This window comes from Anolis sagrei, chromosome 2 (assembly GCF_037176765.1).
Source record: "Anolis sagrei isolate rAnoSag1 chromosome 2, rAnoSag1.mat, whole genome shotgun sequence".
Classification (NCBI taxonomy): Eukaryota; Metazoa; Chordata; class Lepidosauria; order Squamata; family Dactyloidae; genus Anolis; species Anolis sagrei.
In genome coordinates this window covers 263,710,740-263,730,175 of record NC_090022.1, presented here as the reverse complement: position 1 = coordinate 263,730,175, position 19,436 = coordinate 263,710,740, and the positions used below count along the sequence as shown (strand labels likewise).

Sequence of the window (19,436 nt, the reverse complement as noted above, 5' to 3'; positions counted from 1 at the left end):
TGAGATCCCTTTGCTATGCATATTCCAGACTATAGGTGCATTTCCATTTTTATGATCTCTTTAACTGCCTCACCTCAATGCTGAATTATGAGAGTTGCTGTTTTACATGGCCTCTAACCTACTTTGCTAAGGATGCTGGTGTCTCACCAAAGTAAAACTCCCAGGATTCCATATCATTGAGCCAGGGCAGTTAAAGCGGGGTCAAGCTGTGGCGTAGATCAGGCATGGCTGATCTGGAGTTCACGACATGCGAGTGTGAAGAGCAAACCACAGACCACCTATTACCATGCAGCCTGAGCCCTGCCACATGCTCAATGGAGGACCTCCTTATAGCAACACCAGAGGCACTCCAAGTGGCCAGCTACTGGTCAAATAACATTTAGTATAATGCCAAGTTTTTAAAACTTTTTTGTTTTTTAAATACATTACAACTGTAACCTCAGTTTGCTTCTGATATGATAAATAAAATAAGTCATGGGCAAACTTGGGCCCTCCAAGTTTTTTGGACTCCAACTCCCACAATTCCTAACTGCCACAGGGCAGAGGGGAAAAAGGAAAGGCTGTTGGGAATTGTGGGAATTGAAGTCCAAAACATCTGGAGGGACCAAGTTTTCCCAGGCCTGGTGTAGATGCACATTGTGCCTTTGCTTTCCCCATGTAAGGTTGCTGTAGTTAGTATCCTTGTAGTGCCTTTCGCCTCTACCAGCAAATGCACATGGGAAACTCTTCTTAACACTTTATCACAGCTTGGATGCATTGCCTTTTGGGGGGTGGGTTGCAGCAATGCTTTGGAAAAGGCAATGCTCCCAAAAATCTGCCCTTGCATTCCAACCCGAAGTCCTGAAATTTGTATTTGGAAAGGCTTGTTTTCATCCCTCCCTCCTTCCTTTCCTCTCTCCCCGACTTCTGCTTGCTCTCTTGCCCCACCTGTTCCTTCCTCATCTTCCGCGCCCTTTCCGCTTTGCTTGCTGCTGCTGGGGAAGACTTTCTAGGGCTTCCTGTGATCAGCAGATGCTGCGACTGGCTTTGTTTCACAATCTCACTCTGGGGCGCCTGAACAACTTTAGCCTCAGTCAGTTGGCCTCCAAGCGTTGGCTTCGGAGGGAGGGCCAGGTCTGCCAGGTAGCTTGATAGGAGGTGCGTCTTCTACACTGTAGAATTAACACAGTTTGACAACACTTGAACTGCCATAGCTCGATTCTGTGGAATCATAGGAGTCGTAGTTTAATAAGATCTTCAACTTTCTCTGTCAAAGAGTGCTGGTCCTAGAATTCCAAAGCATTGAACCATGGAAGTTAACATGGTGTCTGACTAATGCTACAGCTCAGATCAAACATGAGCCAACTTGGGCCCTCCAGGTGTTTTGGACTCCAACTCCCACCATTCCTAACAGCCTCAGGCTCCTTCCTTTACTCCCTCAGCCGCTTAAGCGGCTGAGGGAGTAAAGGAAGGAGCCTGAGGATGTTAGAAATGGTGGGAGTTGGAGTCCAAAACACCTGGAGGGCCCAAGTTGGCACATACCTGGGTTAGATACACCTAAGCCTGGTATTTTTGGCATTGGTTTGGCATTGGTTAGGCTTTATTAACTTTTTGAGACAGAAAAGCACTTAGTACATTTCTCTGCTGCCTGGCTAGGGGTATCAAATGTCTGTGTTTTGTGCACTTGCTGAAGATACAAAGTTTTTGACTCATAATGTAGTTTATTTGCCCATGTTCAGTCCACTAGTGACAAGCGAAAGTAGTTTAGCACCAAAACAGCTTCCTTGGAGTTAGATGGAGATAGGATTGGGTGTCATCAGTTTATCGGTGACATTGAACTCTAGCACTCTGGATGACCTCTCCCAGCAGTAATCCCTCAGTATTACTTTTTGAATTCTCGCTTTCCAGAAGGACTGGGGGTCACTGCAGTATCGGTGTGCTTACAAGTCCCATCCCAAAGAATTGGCCCAGAAAGATGCCATGGTTGATGGTATCACAAGTCGCAAAGGGGTCTAACAGAACTAACAGGGACTCACTCTCCCACCCAGTCCTCTGCAGCCACCAAAGTGAGCAAAGCTATCTCTGTCCTATAGCTAGGCCCCAAGCCGGATTGAAATGAAAGCAGAACCCTAGAAGTTGAGAGGCCACTATGTATTCCAGCATTGTCCCAAAAAAAAAAAAAGAAAGAAAGATTTGAAGGTGGCCAATAATTAATAATATAACAACAATAATACACTTTATTTATATTCTGCTCTATCTCCCTGAGTGGACTCAGGGTGGATTACAGTATACACATATATAAGCAAACATTCAATGCCTTTTATACAGTAACAACAATGATATACAATACATAAACAAAGGCAAATGTTTCCCTTTTCATCGCCAGCATCTGGAGGCAATATTAAACTCTGGCCATGGGGAGGTTCTCTTGTTCCATTTCTCCGTGCCAAGGAGCCTGTTATCCGTAGACCTTCCTGGTCGAGTTTGCCGGCATGGCTGCATGGGCACCTTTTACCTTCCCACTGAGGTGGTACCTATTGATCTACTCACAACATGTATATAATTATTCAATATAGTTGGATTCCAGGTAGATCTTTTGAGTAGGAGCCTCACTACTGCAGCCTCCAGTGTCACCATTCAATAGGCTGTAAGGACCCCGGCAAGTAAGATGAAGTGGTGGAAGTAAGCAAGTAACTGAAGTGTTGAACCAAGAGTCTTGGAGACCAAGATTAAAATTCCTACTCAGCTGTGGAAAGCCACCTAGAACAAGTCATACTCTCAGTCTAGAAGAAGGCAAAAAATTGGCAAACAAAAACCTACAGTAGGGCTACCACTAGTCAGAACTGACATGAAGTCATGTAACAACAACAAAGGGCTTCCTGTACTGTTTAGCATGTGTTTTCCAAAGCCAGAAATTGAATTCAGGTGATTTATTTACAGTCTGTGTTGTCTCTAGAATGTTTCAGGAATAGAAAATTGGCCCCTGGACTCTCTACAGGGGCCCATCTTGATCTAAGCTCATCTATGCAGACAAATTTCTCTTATCCTGTCAAAAGTCCTTCACAGCATCTCTAAATATAAACAGCCACTCACTACGTTCATTGTCAGCCAGTCCAGGGTCCAAGCCAATGCTGATCAAGACAGCAAACTATGCAAGGGTATTCCAAAAGCCGTAGTCAGTAGTTCATTCTAAAGTTCCTCACCAAATCATCCAAGCATAATCCAGAATTCCAAAGCCAAGGTCCAAAACATGAAGATACACACCAGAAGGTCACCAGAGAGAGCTCCAAGCTGTTGCAGGTTCCAAACATTGCTCCCAGCAAAGACCAAATCCAAACTGCCACTCGTTATGCCCCGTAACACAAGTGCTCTCACCTGTTGGCTCTTCTCTGTGCCAGCCGGATGGATCTGCACAGTTTAATAGCATCGGTCCTCAGTTGCAGTCTTTCTGGGACACTTAACTCTGCCTCATTGCTCTCCTGATCCTGAGTAAACTCGGGACTCCCACTTGGCCAAGGCACTTGGTCCTGCACTGCAGGGGTAGCTTCCTCAGTGTCAAGCTGCAGCTGTTGTTGTTTCTTGCTTGCTACTGACTCAGATGCTGAGCCTGGCAGCTCTTCAACTTTGTCTGTATTGCAGACCCTGACATATCCATAAGGAGCAACCAAGGCAGATTTTTGGCAATATACTGCCTGGTTAGTAACTTTAAGATTATCCTGACAAATAGACTTGGTGGTAATAAGGGGACATATTGTTGATGTGCATGGCATTTTACGGATTACAATAAGACAGGGACTTCTAGTTTAAATTCCAATACAAATCTCCTGACTGCTGTTATAATATTGCTAGAGATGTGTGTCTCTGGAAATCATGACCAGCTCAACTCTCTTAATCCATATAAAGGGTGATTCAGAAAGAGAAGGACAAAAACAGCTAGAAGGGGTTTCAGAGCTAGCAGAGCACAATACGGGAGAGCTGTGAGTCAGGAACACCTTCGTTGCAATTTCAACCATGAAATTCAATAACAGCTTTTAGGAAGTCCATTGTTTCCCAGTCTTTGTACCCAATATGTAAAGTAAGATGACTTTTCAGGCTTATATGTGAAAGACATTAAATTTTGCAAATGCCAAATCTTATTGTTATGGTTGAAAATCCAAGGGATAGAGCTGTTATCAAATTACACCCACAGCAAAGCTATCTGCACAAATATAAAAGGGACAACTTTTCTATTTGGTTAGAATATATCTAACAGATCCATCTGTTAGGTGATATAGGCCTAAAAATATAGGGCCAGGCTTTAGAAATGAGTAGAGGGCGATAAGCTTTCTCACACATTATATACATGGAAGAATAGGCACTATCTTCTGTTTATACATATCAGTTGAATGCATCAACAGGGGCTCAAATATACAGGTTTATGAAGGAGGTGCTAGTTTGGGAAGTTAAAGGAAACCTATGGAGGAGAAGCCTGCTATTGTGATGCTGTCTTCTCAATCTTCTTCATATTTATAATCTTTTAAAGTATTCTTATCTCTAAGGAAAGTAAAGATAAAGATTTTCCCTGACATTAAGTCTAGTCGTGTCCGACTCTGGGAGTTGGTGTTCATCTCCATTTCTAGGCCAAAGAGCTGGCGTTGTCCATAGATGCCTCCAAGGTCATGTGGCCGCATGGAATGCAGTTACTTTCTTGCAGAAGCGGGACCTACTGATCTACTCATATTTGCATGTTTTCGAACTGCTAGGTTGGCAGAAGCTGAGGCTAACAGCGGGAGCTCACCTTGCTCCCTGGATTCGAACCGACAACCTTTCGATCAGCAAGTTCAGCAGCTCGGTGGTTTAACCCACTACGCCACCAGGGAGTCCGTTATGTCTAAATCTGTAATCATATACAAGTTACTTAAATTAGAGATCAGAGACCCATTTAACTTAGTGAGAATTCTAAGCAAATGAATTTTATAATTTAAAATATTTTTTTTAATTGGCTCCAAACAGCGGTTGCTTGGCATGTGGTACAAAAAGGTAACCATATTTTGGTTATACAAAATGCATATTCTACTAATGGAAAGGGTGTCAAAAAGTGCATTTCCAAATCTCCTCCTTAGGCAAGAGTTACAAAGAAATGGGGAAGTAGAGAACTGGAGGTATTGGGAAAATGGCTTCATTCAAAATACATCATGGTCCCATAGCAGGAGTGTCTGTAGCAGAGGAAATAATGAATACTGGGTGAGACCAGGCTGCTGAGGCAGAGTTCCCGTGTATTCAGTTAAATAAAGGTGTGAAGCGCTTAGAAACTCTTTTGATGGACTGGGCTATAATATTGCCTGAGCAGAAATGCTGTGCTCTGTTCCTGCTATATTATTGTTCGCCTTTACCATCCATTTTTAAAAAGAGAGAACCACTGGAAGCAATTGAGATCAAAAAAAGCAAACCAATGATAAAATAGTGCTGAGCACAACATCCTTTAAAATTTCAATGCTTCCTCGGGAAAGGGCTGCTTCTTAGAAATGAGCACTACTATTGCGGACATGAAATGTTCAAAAAGTAACTTTATATTAGAGACTTCTAATAGTGACGATGATCAAAGAATGGCAAAAATGGTTGATCAGTTGCCTTCCAGAATGGTTTAAAAGACATATTTGGAGGACATCACAAAATATTTAGGACATGTGATTTGAAAAGTTAAATCATGCTGCCTTACATTTGCAGCATATTATTCTGCTTTGCCCCAGAAACAGCCTTACAACAAGGGTTAAAGCAACTCAAAAAGCTTTACTAGCCCTCTTCTACCTCTTCAACAATTGAACCCAAATCCTACATCTTTAGCTTCCTGTTCCACCTACCTCTTCCTCTGAAGAAGAGGCATACATAACTCATACAATGTTCAATTTATACTTCTGAGAAACATTTGGATTGGGATATATTCACAAATTACAATTCATTAGCAGAGCTATGAACAGAGACAATAGTTTGTTAGCACGCCACGTGTATTAATAAATGTGTCTTAACACCTTAGCAAGGAACAACATAGCTCCACCTAACAAAGTTGCTGACTTCACTGGAAATAATTCCTCAGTAAACGGATTTACAATTTTCACATCTCAGAACTGTCTAACAACCTCCGTGATAGACAGGCATCATTTTACTGGCATCACACACTTGGAGCCCTCAGTGGCACAGTGGGTTAAACTCTTGCTCTGGCAGGACTGAAGACTGACAGGTCACAGGTTTGAATCTGGGGAGAGTGTGGATGAGCTCCCTCTGTCAGCTCCAGCTCTCCATGCGGGGACATGAGAGGAGCCTCCCACAAGGATGGTAAAACATCAAAACAGCTGGGCAATATCCTTGCAGATGACCAATTCTCTCACACCAAAATCAACTTGCAGTTTCTCAAGTTGCTCCTGACACACACACAAAAAACTTTACACACTTGTTTGGAGGTTTATGGGCAGTGTCACAAATTGCATCTTTTTATATCCTATCATGCTGTGATTCCCCAAAGTATGTAACTGCTAATATGTTGATATGAACTCCTTTGTCTGGAATGCCAGGACTAGATGAACTACATCCAAGAATATTAAAAGAATTGGCAGAAGTAATATCAGAAACACTAGCAATAATATTTGAGAATTCTTGGAGATATCTCAGCAGACTGGTGGAGGGCAAATGTTGTCATCATCGTCAAAAAGAGGGCCAAAGAGAACCCAAACAATTACCATCCAATCAGGCTGATATCAATACAGGCCCTCCCTGAGTTACAAACATTCAACTTACATTGGACTCCTTGTTACAAACAGGTGGTGAGACAACAGGAAGTGAGATAAATCTACTCCCAGGAAAGGAAATCCACTCCTGAAAGAGTTGTCATTGCGAAAGGGGGTCTCAATTGAAGCTTTTTTTTGCCAAACCTTGTTTCCACAACAGCCAAAATTTTCAAAATACAATTATCACAGAGACAGAAAATGAGGTGAAATCTTCTAAAAAGGGGCACAGACATCAATGCAACTCTTCTCCATGCTATCCAAAACTAAACAAAAATAGCTCTCTTCTCCATGCTATCCAAAACTAAACAAAAATAGCTGGAGTTACACTTAACATGTACTTGTTCCGACTTACATACATATTCAATTTGAGAATAAACCTACAGAATTTATCTTGTCCATAACCTGGGGACTCCTTGTAGCAGGAAAAATTCTAGATCAGATAATTAAGCAGTTTGTAAGCACTTGGGAAGGAATCCAGTAATCACTAAAAGTCAGCATGGCTTTCTCAAAAACAAGTCATGCCAGATTAATCTCTTTGTTTAATGGAGTTATAAGTCTGGTAGATGAAGAAAATTCTGTAGATGTGGGGAATCTTGATTTTTTTAATAGTGTCTTGAATAAGGTTCCCCTTGACATTGTCACAAAGAAGCTAGGAAAACGTGGGCTAGATAATGCTACTGTTTAAGTGAATCGGGAATTGGTTGACTGACCAAAAGGTACTCCTTTTCATCCTGGAGGGAAGTGACCAGTGGGGTGCCTTAGGTTTCTGTCCCAGGCCCAGTGATTCAACATCTATATTAATTACTTGGACGAGGATATAGAAGGCATGCTTATCAAATTTGCAGATTATGCTAAATTGGGAGAGATAGCTAATACCCCAGATGACAAGATCAGAATCCAAAACGACTTTAACAGATTAGAGAGCTGGGCAAAAGCTAACAAAAGGAATGTCAACAGTGAGAAATGTAATTAACTTAGGCATAATAATAATAATAATAATAATAATAATAATAATAATAATAAATGTACAGATATAGGATGGGTGACACCTGGCTTGACAGCACTATGTGTTGAAGAGATCTTAGGTGTTTTGGTAGACTGTAAACCGAACATGAGCCACCAGTATGATGTGGCAGCTAAAAGGCCAGTGCCATTTTAGGCTGCATCAATAGGAGCATAATGTCTAGATCAAGGAAAATAATAGTTCCATTCTAATTTACTTTGGTTAGGGGAGTGGCATAAGGAGCTGGGTAAGTTTAGCCTGCAGAAAGGAATGTTAAGAGGTGATATGATGGCCATGTTTAAATATCTGAAAAGATGTCATATTGAAGAGTGAACAGGCTTCTTTTCTGCTGCCCTAGAGATTAGGATGCAGAGCATTGTATCCAAAGTGCAGGAAAGGAGATTCCACCTAAACTTAAGGAATTGATGTTTGACATTGGAGCCTCGGAGTATAATGGAGTCACCTTCTTTAGAGGTTTTTAAACAGAGGCAGAATGGTCATCTGTCAGGAGTGCTTTGATTGTGTATCCCTTCATTGAAGGGGTTAGACTGGGTGACCCTTGTGGTCTCTTCGAACTCTATGATTCTCAATTTAATTTTGGGGCCGTAACTTGGTTTATACATTGCATGTGAGACACAGTTGGATAGTCCTATTCTTTAGCCGCTACACGGTACAAGCTAAGTGGCTATTATTATTTGGTGTGGCTAAATTGATTGAATTTCGAACATGAATACTGTAAATTCATGAACTGACCTTTGTGCCAAGCCATTTTCAGTCTCTCACATACAACTTAGGCATGTTAATTATTTATGTTTCAAAGTTATTGTAAGTGTATCTGCACCGTTTGTAATGTGTTTTGGACATTAAAGGTATAATATAAATCATTTTATATAAAAGTGGTTCTTCAACGTAGATTTTCAAGGTTACACTTTGTAATAAATGGCAGCTATGACAAAAGGACAGTTATTTTCCTTTTAGAACTTCCCTGTGCTGATCAACCAAGGCTTTCAGCTAAGACTGATTAATTGAGTTAATTATGATTAATAGTAGTAATTCATCATTCTTTGGCTTTTAAAGTTGCAGCACTTAATTGTCACTTGTCACTTGGGAATAAAGCACAAAAGTTTTGTGCTAGAATTTTCTTATTTATTTTTATGGATGTTTTCTTTCTCTGTGTATGTTTGTATATAGGCTGCTATAAATTGACATTTTTACACCTGGTTGCCTTTTCTTGTGATGAACTGAAATCAATGATGGGCACATGTGCATTTCGGCTGAACCTCGATCTGTTTCTGCTTGCCAAATACTGGTAGACCCCCATATCAGTTTTTGTGTGCCTCCTGAAAAAGGGTGCACAACCAGATGACCGTTTTTGGTCCATAGCCGAAAAATACTGCTAGATCTGGCATATTGGCAGCAATGGACTGGCTTTCTAGGCTCCCCTTCCCATTATTTTTAGGGCTTTCAGAAAGAAAATGACCACACTTGGAGGACCACTGTTAGCCCATCAAGTTTCATAGAATGACAAGGCAATTAGACTGAAGCATGAGGACGCAACTGAAAGCAATGGAGGTGGTCACTCCATAGATACAGATTGTGAAAGACACATCACAGTGTTCTTCTACTTCAATTGGTCCAGGAGGCAGGGCTCACAGGGAAATCCTGTGCAAGGAGGAGCATGCAACGGCAGCCTCTTTGTGTGCCGAAAAGTGGAGGAGGAGCTATGATTGGCTGCCACGTGGTCCCATTGATGGCTGGGCCCTTGGTGTTATTGCCATCCAACCAAGCAGAAAAGGCTGGATTAGCGGAAGGAAAATGGCTAAAAGGGATCCACACACAAGCCTACTAGATATAGCAGAGGATGACCTTGACTTTTTCAGAAATATTTTGCTGATACTTTCTTGACTTCTAGCAGAATAAATTAAATAATTTTTTATTCAGTTCACCTATCTTCCTTTTACATTAAGTTGCCTTTTTAATACATCAGGTTTTCTGCTATCTAGTTAACTCTCCACTGCTTAACAGAGGCATTCATTGTCTCATTGGCTTGATGTCCTGTGAAACAAGGATTACCTGGGATTTAATTTGAAACCTTGTATGTTCAAAGCATAAATTATACCACTGAGTTATATGGCTTGATTACTGTTGCTCTGCAGGCTTTTAATAGCAACTTGAGGTATACTGATCAACAGGTGATAAAACATTCTCTGTATTGTTAAAACGTCACCTGCTGATACCTGAGTATCATTTGCAGGAATAGTCCAGGTGTCCTTCTAGAAAAGAACAAGGGCAACAGACCTTGAACCCAGAGTATTTGTACTGCTTGCAATCCTCCGTTTTTCCATTTCTGTTTCCATCTTTTTTCTTAGTACCAATGAAAAACAGGAGAGAAAGGAAGAATATGTTCTGATTTATGCAGCACTCCAGATTATTTATCTCTTGCTGAAATCATGCTTAATAAGTGTAAAAAGAAGACGGGCTCCAAGTTGGGCTCCATTTGTGCAGGAAACATGGATATAGCTGGACATTTCTTAGAGAAACTCTGGAGTATATGACTGTGAACCATTGTTATTTTCTGTAGCAGTTACAAAAAGAAAGAATTGGTAGCTATACAGTTTACAAGTAAGAGGTTAATCATGCTATTTCGTACTTGTTGTCTGCTGGTATTCAACTTTTGCAAATTGCAGGTTCAACACTCTCACTTTGAAATGCCAAACTTCTAGAAAAGTAAGATATGTGATGTAATTATACATGTATCTTTAAAAAAAAACACCCCTAAAAATTGTGGAAGTGATAGTGATGGAAGAAAACTTTCACCCAAGAGGAATGACATCCATTGTTTTCCCTGGGGAGAAAGAAGAAAAATGTCTAAAAGCTGTCTTAAATAGCACAATCCATCATGTTTCTTGAAATACCAAAACAAGAGGAATAATCATAGGCTGCCAGGCTGAGGTTCCAGTAAAAGTCATACCGGAGTTGAAAGACCCCAAAGGTAGATAATTAGATATTCATTTATAAAAGACATAAAGATTATATGATACACACCAAATAATGGGCAGACAACACTTTTTAAACCCATCTATTTCAGGATGTTTTAAAAAATGGATAAAAATAAAAGTTACTATTGATAGAAACTCTGTTAATACACTCTGTACTGTTAGACAGAACTCATAAAAGCACAGAACACTTAACATTAATTTAGCATTACAAATAAGCACCTTGTATATTCAAAGTACAGGGAGTCCCTGAGTTGCAAACATTGGACTTACAAATGACCCATAGTTAAGAACAGGAGTGAGACAACAGGAAGTGAGAGAAATCTACCCCTTGGAAAGGAAATTCACTACTAAAAGAATTACATGGGGAAAAGGTGTCCCAATGAAGCTTTATCACCAATCCTCATTTCCACAACAAACCAATTTTTTAAAAATCCAGTTATCACTGAGATTAAATCTTCTGAACTGGGGGACAGACAACAAAACAAACACCACGGGGGTGACTGGAGTCACACTTTGACTGGAGTCACACTTTAAAATGTACCTATTTTGACTTGCAAACAATTTCAACTTAAGAACAAACCTATAGAACCTACCTTGTCCATAACTTGCAGACTGCCTGCAAGTTATTGACCGCACTATCCTAAGCATGTTCCACTGCATTCTGTGTCAGAACTATACTTTATTGCTTATTGAAAAAGTAATAATCTCCTAGTGAAATGCAACAGTTTTGTCTGTCCTTGGAGAACCTAAAAGAAGCACCAATGCCATCTACTCTGTTATGTTGCTACTTCCTACCAGGCTGGCTGGCCACCTGTGGCATCACTGGTGCTTTCCCATCTCCATTGAATGACCCTCGACTTATTTTCATGTTATATCAAAATCCATAATTTTGATCCCAAAGCCTGTTCTTGCTTTATATGTGAGTATATATGGTAACCAAAGACCAGTTCAAGAGAAAATTACATTTTTATTAATTGTAAACAGTACAGTAGATGTGCTCTGTCTAAATACCCCAAAGACACCAGATCCTGGTTGATCTTGGAAACTAAGCAAGGTTAACCTGGATGGAAGACTGCCAAAAAGACCAGATGCTGCAGGCTATATTTCAGGAGAAGGAAATTCCAAATCTACCTCTTGAGTATTCCTTACCTAAGAAAAGTGTATGGATTTCATAGGGTCACTATATGTAGACAAGGAACTTGAAGGCACATGTGCATGTAGTGAATTAAACGTTTTGGTCAGTGGCCTTTGTGATCCATGCTCCTGTGATGTCAGCATAGCAACTAAATGGAAATGAAGCTGAGACGGGCTGAAGATTAAATACTGTATTGCCATAAAATATTGCAAGGTTCAAAAACAAAAGGCAGTGTGAACATTTTTAACAAAAGCTAAAACGTTCATTGCAAATTTTACTTTTTAGGAGAAGATTAGATTAGAATTCGAAGGCATTTGCAAGGGATGTTTTTATAAGATGTCGGTCTTATGGAAGGGGAAAATGTTAGGAAAATTCGTATGGGTTAAACCAGGGGTCCTCAAACTTTGAAAACAGAGGGCCAGTTCATGGTCCCTCAGATTGTTTGAGGAACAGGACAAGATGATAGTTTGAAAAAAACATGAATGAATTCCTTTGCACACTGCACATATCTTATTTGTAGTGCAAAACAACATGAAAGAATAATACAATATTTAAAAGGAAGAACAGTTTTGACCAGGATAAACTTACTAGTATTTCAGTGGGAAGTGTGGATCTGATTTTTTTTCTGATGAGATAGTCAAATTAATTAGGATTGTTACCTTTCTAATTACCTTTCAAGAAGAGTTTGCTCCAGGCACAGTCAGCCCATTGTATGCTAATCAAGGTGGTCAGTTGAAATATTCACACCTAGCCCAACTGACAAAAGTCCTTTCTCACCCTGGTCATTCCACAGATATATAAACCCTTTTTCCCAGTTCCAACAGACCTCACCTCTGAGGATGCTTGCCATAGATGCAGGCGAAACGTCAGGAGAAATGCCTCTAGAACATGGCCATATAGCCCGAAAAAACCCACAAGAACTTAGTGATTCCAGCCACGAAAGCCTTTGACAATACAATTAGGATTGTTGTTGTATATCTTCAAGTCATCTTAGGGCAACCCTAAGTCTAAAGTTTAGGGTGTGGGTAAATAACCTTGGAGGGCTGCATCCGGCCTGTGGGCTTTAGTTTGGGGATCCCTGGGTTAAAGGATCAAATCTGATGTTCTTTATGCATGTCTACTTAAAATTCATTCCCCCCACTCTCTCTATATGGAACTTACCATATATAGTAGTGTATAAGTCGGTCTACAAGTCAAGGGCAAGTTTGGAGGCCAAAATTATGTATTTTTATATGACCAGTAGATAACTAGAGAGTCATTCTGTGAAGCGTGGAAAAGGCTCCCAAAAGAAGCCAGACCTGAGAGAGAGCAGAGGGAATGTGCTTCTTTTGGGTGCCTACATTTCTGCCTAAAGCACTGAACTATCAAAGAGCAAAGTGTCACTGTTTCAATCATCCTTGGGGGCACTTTTGGATTATTATTTCAGATTTCAGAATTTTTGATATGAGATGCTAAACCTATATTGATAATAGTTTTTAGTGGGCATGATTTATTACTGGGTTGTTGTAGGTTTTTCGGGCTGTATGGCGATGTTCTAGAAGCATTCTCTCCTGATGTTTCGCCTGCATCTATGGCAGGCATTTTCAGAGGCATCCTCATAACCTCTGAGGATGCCTGCCATAGGTGCAGACAAAACCTCAGGAGAGAATGCTTCTAGAACATGGCCATACATCCCGAAAAACCTACAACCCAGTAATTTCAGCCATTAAAGCCTTCGACAATACATAATTTCTTACATCTGCTGTGAATTTATGAAAAGGTAAATGTCACACATCAACCATATTCCTTCCCTCTGATATTTGAGAAATGTTTAACATATCAATAGCATGGATTGCAACTATTTTGGTTCCATGAATAACACATCCCCCTCCTCCTCCTCCTACTCCACCATGATTTTGCTACAAGGACACATCAAGTGGAAGGGATTTAGGGATGCTGTAATCTAAAGTTTCAAATAGCTTTAAAATTACTTCTAATCCTAATGGTTTATTATGGGCATAAAACAAAATACATTAATTACATTATAACCAGTTGTGATCATCATTCTAGACTAGGCATGGGCAAATTTGCCCTCCAGGTGTTTTGGACTTCAACTCCCAAAATTCCTAACAGTCTCAGGTTCCTTCCTTTCTCATTGGATACATTTTATAATAGGATGCATTATTTATTTATTTATTTATTTACTTTGCTTGTATACTGCAGTTTCTCAGCCCGTAGGCGACTCAACGCGGTTCACAACAAGAGCAAAAGACATCCAACAACATACAATATTAAAACCATTAACAGTATAAAATACAAACTAATGACATCTCAATAACAACACATTAACGTCTCGTAACTAAAATCGTGATCCAATTCGTCATCCATAATTCCGTTTCCTATATTCATCGTGTTCATTGCACTGTTTATCCGAACGCCTGTTCAAACAGCCAGGTTTTTAGTTTTCTTCGAAACACTATTAGCGAAGGGGCTGATCTAATGTCCATGGGAAGGGCGTTCCACAGCCGAGGGGCCACCACAGAGAAGGCCTGTCCCTCGTCCCCGCCAGCCGTGCCTGTGAAGCAGGCGGGATTGAGAGCAGGGCCTCCCCAGAAGATCTTAGAGTCCTGGTGGGTTCATAGGCAGAGATACGTTCTACATAATAGATTCTAAAATTTTCTCAGTAACTTTCTAAGTAATGTAATGTTGTTGTTACTTTACAATTTTATTACTTCAGTGGTTGTTTCAAAAGTTCGAGTTGCCGACTTTTGTCCTAATTTTGTCTCATACAAGTTGTACACTTGTTGCAATGTAACACTAGAAGGATTATTAGTTGCACTGTATAAGAAAACTACAAAATGTAGGCCTGAAACATGACATAGTGGTATACATGCAATGTAAAAATGTCTTGGTTTGTTGGAGTTAAAAGGAGAATTTAAAACTAAGATTTCAGCACATATTTAGGACAGACTCTGTTGAACCAGGGCAGAACAACTTTTGAAATTCTAGAATAATAACCATTTAAATTAAGACCATCTTAACATTTTTATCTTTACAGGAAGGAATTCTTTCATCTTGGCCCTGAGATGGCTGCATCAGTGACTGAAAGACTGACTGCATAGTTCATTGAAACCAGAAATGTGGGAGAAGAGAGCAGAAGTGTTACCGATTTCAGTAAGATGGAAAAAAAGAACTGTCCAGATTAACCAGTCTACATGGTGACTGTAGGAGAGGAAAAAAGATAAAGATAAGCCCAAAAGGTAAATCTAATAAAACTGACTTGGGTGGCAAGGCCAAAATACAGAGTTTGAAGCCGAGGCTGAGATCAAAACTGGGAAGGCAATCTGAAAAGACTATGTTCTGACAGCAAGACACGTGCAAAGTCAAAATCAAACATAGTAGGGGGAAAAAAACAAGACAATATTCTCAGAAATAAGTTTAGCGTAGCATCAGGAACCTGGTATGTTACCAAGCTGTTGAATTACACAGAACTTGGGACATGGTTGTTCCAACAGTAGATAGACCTGAAGTGAAGACTTATGCTGCCTGATCTTCAAGAGCCCTGCATGAATCCCACTGCTAAGAAGTACCCAGGTCACACAGCTCCCAACATTTACTCCTCATTAGTTTGGTTCTTCTAAACTTTAAAGAGCACACTGTTTTAGTAAGAATATTGAGGAATGGTGAATGATATGCTGCATCCCTAAATCTAGAAGGCGATGGCTTTCTCTTCCAAATCCTTGGGTGTGGGAACAACATGAGGAACCTCACCCATGGATCACTTCCAGGACCTTTATTTTCAGAGGGCCTGGTGTAACCACTATAAGACAGGTGGGGATGCCTGTGAAAGTGTAGGAGTTATGTGAGGATGGGGGAGTTCTGATTTCAAGAAATCTCTAGGTCTAGATTTTTAATCTATAGAGCAAAAGCCCCTGTCCAAAAACAACAGACACATAGATCAGACATGACACGCATATTTGAGACACAGAGATGAGGTGGTAATTACAGTTGCACCTCCATATCAATGGATTGTTCATTCATAGATTCAACCAAACAGGGGTCAAAAAAGAAAATTAAATTCCATAAAGGAAACAGATTTTTTTCATTTTAAATAAGAAACACAATTTCTATAATATTGTATATAATGAAACTTGAGCATCCACAGATTTTTTAATCCACAAGGGTCCTGGGACCAAACCTCAGCAAATCCTGGGTGACTCCTGTACTAATTAGACTACCCAGTAATAATAATAATAATAATAATAATAATAATAATAATAATACTTCAGGAATGCTTTGTATATTATTTTAATCAGCCACATATTCTTCATGTAATATCTAATAATACCAGTCCACCAGCATAAAATATTTACCTCTTGCAGAGACAAGTTTTCAACCTTGCACAAGTATCAAAGCTTCTGTTCCACAACACATTTGATTACATTCACCTGGGTGTTGCTTTAATCGATTTTGCATAACAATTAGGGCCAGTTTTGCTTTCATCTTCTCTGATAAGTAATATTGGATAGAATCTAATATCAAGTGGCAGAAGGTGGGGAAAGGTTTCCATGGTACAAAGTATTGTGGTTTTAGTGTAAAGAAGTCCCTGTCTAAATTTGGATCTTGATAAATTAAGAACAATAACAATCCAAAGGTTGCAGTATAGATTAGATTTAGACTACTGAACAAGGAAAGGGTCAAGTAATGACTGCTTACTCTGTCTATGTTGGATGTACCTGTTGGATTATGTGATAGGTAAACTGGTGATCGGCAAACTGGGGGTCTCTGTATCAGTAAAAGCCAAACAGGGGGAAAGCCTAAACAGTTTGGGATAAAGAAATCTCTGTTTTTCTGTATCTCTTCTCTACCTGAATTAGAAAACAGTTCCCGGCTGACATTTATTAAAAGGAGAAGGGCAGTTCCAAACTTCAGCACTTTCTCAGAGTGAATGGCTGGTGTACTTAATAAAGTAATGTGGAAAGAAATCTGGGTGGATCTGGAAGAGCTCTTGCTACCTGTTCTGCCTTACTGGGATTTCTGTCAGAAGCATTCTATTCTGGGGATGACAGCAGCATGTTCATACCTGTTCTGGCAGGGACAAACACATTTCAGCTTGACTCATGGGTGTTTGCAAACAACAGAAAGAGAAACTAATTGGCTTACATGTTCTGGTTTCAGTGTGAAGAAAGAACAATTAGAAGCAGAAATTAACTGCATGCCACAGGGCTTCTTGCTATTTCAGATTTAGCTGGATGTGCATGTGTGTGTTTGTGCAACAATCAAAATTGTTATTATTACTTCAGTATTATTGTTCCTTAGCAAAATTACGGTATTATGATCCTACTGCGGAATGAAAACATTGGACAGCTTCTCTCACCTGGTCCAAAGGTGGGGGACTTTTGGCCATCTAGATATTTTAAATGATAAATCCCATAATTCATTTGCATTAGCTGTGCTGCATTAATCTTTTGAGAGTTGAGAGGGAAAGCTTCCACCTAACTCTGGGGTCCACAAACTTTTTAAACAGAGGGCCAGGTCACAGTTCCTCAAACTGTTGGAGGGCCGGATTATAATTTGAAAAAATGTGAATGAATTCCTATGTACACTGCACATATCTTATTTGTAGTGCAAAAAAAAAAAAAACAACAAAAAACAAAACAAAAACCAAACACTTAATGCAATAATTAAAATGAAGAACAATTTTAACAAATATAAACTTATTAGTATTTCAATGGGAAGTGTGGGGCTGCTTTTGGCTGATGAGATAGAATTGTTGTTGTTGTTGTGTGCTTTCAAGTCATTTCAGACTTAGATTGACCCTGAGCAAGGGCCGGGTAAATGATCTTGGAGGGCCGTATCTGGCCCCTGGGCCTTCGTTTGAGGACCTAACTGATGCCAACTGATGTCAAGCCAGACAAAGATGCATGGTGGAAAGCATGTATAAATCAATATCCTAGTTTTATAAGTTTATACATATTAAGGAAGGGATATAATATCCAAGCCCAATGGCAGTTTTCCTCAACTGTTGCATACTTTTTATTAACAAAGTGCATAGATGTAATATAAGAATGTTAGTTTTAAAAAAAAAAGACAAGGTGAGTCAAAACTGTCATTGTTTAGATCCTAAAGAAATTACAACCTTCCCTCAATATCAACGGGTTCTACATTTTTTTATTTATTTACTTTATTTATATATCGCTTTTCTCAGCCCTCAGGCGACTCAAAGCAGTACATCCAAGAACTTAGGCAACCATGGTGTTGCAGCCCAGTCAAAATTCACCTTGCACTCAACACCAGTGAGAAATCCAAAAGTAGTAGTAAAACAGTTTATTGAGAAAAGTACATATAAAAAGGATAAGTCACCATAAGTAATAAGAAAGGCAAAATCCAATAGGTAATGGGAAAAATAGTCAACAAGTAATAAGCCAAGGCAAACTGGCAAAAGGAGAAAAAAAACACTCCAAAGGTAATAATCCAAACAGTCCAAATCTGTTCCACAAAACAAGGTACAGGAAAACCAGAATCAAAACATGAGCATAAATTCAAGAAAACAAGAACCAAAACATGAACATGAATCCAAAAGCAAGACTCTAGAAACTTCTTAAATCATGAATCCAAACTCCCAAGATCTTAGACTCAAAACATGAATTGGAAACAAGTTTCAAGATGCTCACTGCTTTGCAGCATCGCCTGATCTGAATTCTAAAGGGAACAATTCTCTGATTTGAGATCCACAAGCCATGAAGTTATGCCTGTGACCTTGCCTGCCTTGCCTGTGAGATTTCTCACACTGCTGTTTCTCACAGAGTATCTGTGGTCTTCTTAATTTTCTTAATTCTTCCCTAAGATGAAGTCTGAGATTTCTACTGACCGCAGGTGTGTTTTCAGGTGAAGTTTCTCGCCCACCCAACTCCTTTTCTGGAATTGCCTTGAGAGGACTAGGCAAAAAGCCGTTGCCAGCTGGTGCATCTCCCTGTCAGCTGGACTTTGAGGCAGTTTCACTTTCAAGCCCTTTCTCACAGACAGGATCTAAACTTCCCTCATTTCCCTCATTGAAAAACCCACTCACTCTCCTGGGCCCTGGAATAACAATCCCCACATCATCATCAGTTAGCTGAACCACAACACATGGCTTGAATTTTTTTAAAAAACAAAATCTCAAAGCAAACCTGAATTTTGCTGATGAGTAGGCATACCCTGAGATAGCCCCCTTCCATTTTACAAATATTAAGGCTCTATCGAGGACACATTTATTTAATATTTTATTGCGCCATTACATTTAATGGTGTGTGTGTGTGTGTGTGGGCGGGCGGGGGGGGGGGGGTCCCCTGGAATCAAACTCCAGAGGATACCAAAGGCCTGCTGTTATAAGGGCAAGGGAACATTACTTTGCAATGCACACTATTTCTGATTTTTTTTCAAACCTTTGACTGAAGGTATCTGTAGAACTATCTTCAAAAAAGCATAACTGGACTCAGACATCCCTTAGACTAGCCATCCCCACCTTGGTGCCTTGAATTGCAATGCCCATCATCTGCAGCCAGCAAGATCAGCAGGGCCACATTGGACAAGTTTGGTCT

The 19,436-nt window shown here is 39.9% G+C and overlaps 1 protein-coding gene across 3 annotated transcripts in view; it reads left to right on the top strand.

Moving 5' to 3' along the window:
• GCNT4 (glucosaminyl (N-acetyl) transferase 4) overlaps positions 1 to 19,436 on the top strand; it is a 64,050-nt gene that overhangs the window by 22,672 nt on the left and 21,942 nt on the right. For all 3 annotated transcript variants that reach the window (XM_060761660.2, XM_060761657.2, XM_060761656.2), the window contains exon 2: positions 14,915 to 15,116. The gene's annotated coding sequence lies outside the window, so the exon portion shown is untranslated. The remainder of the gene's footprint in view (positions 1 to 14,914; positions 15,117 to 19,436) is intronic.